Here is a 4,940-nt window from a genome sequence, read left to right as displayed (position 1 = left end):
ATGTGCTCTCAGGAAGACAGCGTGTCTGTCCCTTGGGACATGGAATTTGAACTTTGAGCACCTGCCCAGACCTCTCTCAGCATCTCTTCATAGGTATCATTTTGGCCTATAATACATCTATCACTGTAGGCATGACACACTCCCCCAAGCCCTGAAAGTCGTTCCAGTGAATTATCCAACCCAAAGGAGTAGTAGGAGCCAATCACTCCAAAACAAATGGTGTCATTCGGAACCCCAAGCTTTCAGCTGGCATCCTGAAGGGAGAGCGGGAAAACAGCTTCAAATGTGTGGCCTGCAGGTCAGAAGCCTGAAGTGTCCTGCGGACTCTTTTTTTTTTTTTTTAAGCAGGGCAGAGCGCGAACGCAGTCTCCCACTACCACAAATTATGCAGTCGAGTTTCCCACATTTGGGGAAATCGCAGGGGTCAGCACATCCAGAGTGCAATGGATAAGCCTCGCCCTGGGAAAACCACCTTCATGATCATGGTATCTCTCCCTGCCAGGTAAGTATGGTGGACTCTTCATCTTTGTACCTCTTTGGCAACCTGAACCACTGCCCTTTAAACATGTGGGGCTGGGACCCAGGTCTGGATGGCTAGTATGAGAGAGAGAGAGAGAGAGAGAGAGAGAGAGAACAGGCTGTGGAACAGCTGGAAACAAGGATGGAGAAGCGAGAAGGTGGGAACTGGAGGAATATCCAGTTGGGGGAGATTGGATTCATGCTGATCCCTACTGTGCAGGTAGCTTGCTCTGCGAACACTTTTAATTACACAATTATGAAGAACTACAGGTGAGTAGTATCAGAAAAACAACACTGAGCCTCATTGTCATCCGAGAAATGCAGAGGGAAATAACGGGACACTACTTATCTTTCAGATGGGCAGAGAGGCTGAAGAGAAATGCAAGTTTCCATTCCCTGCTGGTGGGAATTCAGAGTAGGACCATTTGGAAATGTAGAACAAAAGCCTAAAACGTAATGATGACAGTGTACCCGAAATAGAACAAAAATACTCAATGCATTGTTCTCAATTCATTGTTAAGTAGAAAAGGCAAGTTATAATCCCATATTATGACACTCAAATGAACATTCTGAAAGAATATACACCAAAATATTATTTCAGGGAGTGAGATGGTGGGTGAATATTTACATTTTGTTTACATGGTTGCTAATCTACCTATATTCAACATAAATCACTGCTTCCAGTTAAAAAAAAATCCATCCAAATTTACTGGCATACTTTGTTTGGATCAGTAAACGGATAAATGTCAGCCTTATTGAGGTTTGGGGCTAGTTTGCACCACAACATGGTGAATGAAGACTGCAGGAACCATAGCCAAGAAGCTATAATGAGAGTCTTTGATAAGATAAGAGCTTGAACCAGAGAGTTCCTAAGTTCTCTTCAAATAGTAAAATTGCAGATGAGACGCCAATATACAGTAAGTAGCAAGTCCAGTGTGGTCACAATTTATAGAGAGTTCGATTTTAAAGTCAGCATGGGCGTTCAAAATGGAAGACTGTCAAACATTTCGTTTGAAGAGCCTCTAAATATGTTCCCCTGTGGGGATACAACACAATGTTCTGTCTTAATAAACCCAACCCAGCCAGTGTTGCCTCCATTGATTAAATGATGTGCTGCTTCTGAAGTTGGGCACCAGACCAAGAAGACAGCTAGTGTTTCATGTACAAAAGCCCTGGAATCGCAGTTCAAGTGGTGCAGTTCTCAAAGCACGACAGGATCACAGGAATGGAGACCAATTTTCTTTTTATTAATACCTATATCAAATCACCCCATAGTTTAATCATGTCCAGCAAAATTGTACATTTGTTAACACAGTTTCCAAACATTATTTTTCTCTATGGACCCCTTGATGTCATCACCCCTTCCCCCAGCCTCCACCTCTGTGCCCCCTTCCCCACAAAACCCCTATTCCACCTGCTGACTCTATAGGTTCATCAGTCCTGGTTTTCATACACTCCAAAAAAAACCCAAACATACTGCAACTTCAAGAGGGTAACCCCAGTGACATACCACTTCTGGGATACTCCCTAATGTGTACAACCAAAAAACAAGCAAGACAATACAACCCCCAAATATATAAGACTTTGGAAACCAGATCAGGTCCAGCATGCATCCTAGGGGGAATCTGCTCACAAGTTTTAATTCTTCAAGTCAGGAACCGAGACCAATTAATAGAGTCGCTGTTGGTTTGCATCCACTGAGAGAGGTAGAAGACAGGGTCTCAATATTTAAATGGCTCTCACTCTTTCATTGTCTCACTCCCTGACTCCACCTTTCTGCCTCTGCCAGGTATATATAGTTCAATTTGTGGTGATTAGGCTCAAGTTTGTTGTGGCTCTGTTTTGACTCAGTTCAAACTGTGTTGTTTTACTAACATAAAAGTCATGACAAAGTTAACAAAACTGTCCTGATGGCCCCTGTGATGATTCCAGAGAGCATGAGAGAAATGCCCTCCGTGGTACTCCATTAGGCCACCTTTCACATGTGGTCTGTCTCATCAGCTCATAGGGCATTGTTACTGTGGTTGTATGCCATTGGACCCATTCCAGCTCATGGTGACCCTATAGGACAGAGCGTGACTGCCCTATAGGGTCTTTACAAACACAGGTTGCCACATTTCTTCAGCAGAGCAGCATGGGGTTCTAAGCACCAACCATTGTTAGCAGCTTAGCCTTTAACCACTGCGCCACCAGGGCTCTGGTCCAAGCAATTCTTGGGACTTAAGTTTGAAAGCAATCATTGAAGCCATAGTTTCCTTTCAGAGAGAAGGCTTTGCTCAAAACCCTATCATCACCTCTCTCTATATATCACATGTCATGCTGAAAGCCCCACCTGAGACTAATACTTGCATCACCTAAGCTATTGAGGTTTCAAGCGTCAAAAATCCCCAACGCAAACCATTTTTCCCAAAGAATTCGCTGACTCGCGCAACTGAAAATTCTAGGCATCGGTGTTTCCAGTATGGGCTTGATCGAAGGATTCAAAATACTGTTCCAATCCCACCTCTCTAACCATCTCTCAGCTTCACTTCTTCCAGGCTGGCTCCATTATTCCACAGAATTTCCTCGCCGAGGTTGAAAAGTGGCCACAGTAGTTCTGTGGCACATGCTCCACTGGTCAGTCCGGCTGGCTTCTTCTCTGTGTGCAATGCCAGCGTGGGTCTTGCTACATGTCCCTGGTTGGGCCTGGGTCACAAGCCATCCCTCAACTAATTACTGTGCTCCTGGGGATGTTCTACTGCAATTGGCCAAGTCTGAATGAGTCACAAGTGCTCTCTACTGAAGCCGGTGGTGGAGGCAACGCATAAGGATTAACTGTATATCAAAGAGAGCATTCTAGTGAAGCAATGTCATAAGCCACCAGCCTCTCTGAGGGAGAAAGATGGGGCTTTCTTCTCCCCAAAAGAATTACAGTCTCAGAAACTCACAGGGGGTGTTCTACCCTGTCCAATATGGCTACTATGAGTCAACATCAACTCAATAGCAATGGATTTGGAGTTTTTTAAGTTAATCAAAGGCATCAAAGGTCATTTTTCTCTAATAAATAAATAATCTACTGGCTGCTATGATCAAAAGGAAGATACACAACAACCCAAACCCATAAATATCCTTCCCAGTACCCGCCGGCCCCCAGGCTATTTTGACCAAGGCATAAATAAGATGCAGAACTAAAGCCCAAACGCAGGACTGTTCATATTTTATGAATTTCACTATAGATACTTACCATAATGGGAGACCCAGTGGTCTTTTCTAATGAATTCAATGAGAGTCATAATCTTGTCATTTTTGTTTGTTTTTGTTTCTACGTTCGTCCTTTCTTGTCCCGCTATTTGCAGTGAATAAGTCATTGTTGTTACACCACCATTGCTGTAGGTGCCATCGAGTCGGCGCTGACTCATAACAACACTGCATACAACGGAATGAAATACCACTCAGCCCAGCACCATCCTCAAAATTGTTGTTGATCTTGCATAATTCTATCATGCAACTTCTAGTGTCATTTCTATCACCAAGGGCATAGTTTCCAAATAATCCTTCGTTTCCAGCTATTGCATATCAATCACCAGTTATTATCAATCCCTCTTGATTGTGTGCTGATCAATTCTAGACCACAGAAGAAGAAAAAATTTTCACAATATTAAGAAAATATTGAAGTGGTCAATGATATATTTTTATTTGGAGTCAACATCCATGGGAGCAACAGTCAAGAAATCAAGCAAGTCTTCCAAAAAGGAACTCTTGACGGTAGTAAGAAGCAAAGATACCACTTTGAAGACTAAGGCGTGCCTAACCCAAGTCATGGCGTTTTCAACTGCCTCGTGCACACATGAATAAAGAAGGCCACAGAAGAATCAATGCACTTGGAGCGTGGTGGTGCTCATGACTCTTGAAACTTCCATGGACAGCAGGAATCATAAGCAAAGCTGTCATGGAAGCAGTATATTCAGAATATTCCTTAAAAGCAAGGACGGTGAGACTTCATCTCACATACTTTGGGCATGTTATTAGCAGGGACTAGTCCCTGGAAAAGGACATCATGCTTGGGAGAATGGAGGGTCAAGTAAGAATAGAAAGAGCATCAAGAAAGTGGATTGACAGACACGGTGGTTACAACAATGGGCTCAAGCGTATCAATGATCTTGAAGACGGTACCTGTCTGGGCAATGTTTTGTTCTAGTGTTGTAGAGTCGCTCTAAGTTGGAACCAACTCTATGGCACCAAACAAAAACAACCATCTTTGCTTTAAAATCAGTATTGATTTTGGATTGGGTGAAATATGAAGCGTAAACTAGTTTTTCATTCAGCAACTTATATATATTTTCTTTTTTAGTGTTAATTGTCATTCATTCAATGGAACAGCACTCTTCCCACCTCCTCCATGGGTCCCCTGGATCTATTTGGCTTTCTTTCTTTCTTTCTTT

General features: G+C 43.0%; 1 non-coding gene across 1 annotated transcript; it reads right to left on the bottom strand.

Annotated features, from left to right (window-relative positions):
• Positions 1-345: 345 nt before the first annotated feature.
• Positions 346-510, bottom strand: LOC115868804. Its single transcript, XR_004045781.1, has one exon. It is a non-coding gene; the product is annotated as a U1 spliceosomal RNA (small nuclear RNA).
• Positions 511-4,940: the final 4,430 nt, after the last annotated feature.

Source organism: Echinops telfairi, unplaced genomic scaffold (genome assembly GCF_000313985.2).
Source record: "Echinops telfairi isolate 266 unplaced genomic scaffold, ASM31398v2 ScPeMD7_18;HRSCAF=68, whole genome shotgun sequence".
Taxonomy (NCBI): Eukaryota; Metazoa; Chordata; class Mammalia; order Afrosoricida; family Tenrecidae; genus Echinops; species Echinops telfairi.
The sequence above is the reverse complement of the archived record's forward strand: the minus strand, read 5'-3'. Positions and strand labels throughout refer to the sequence as shown.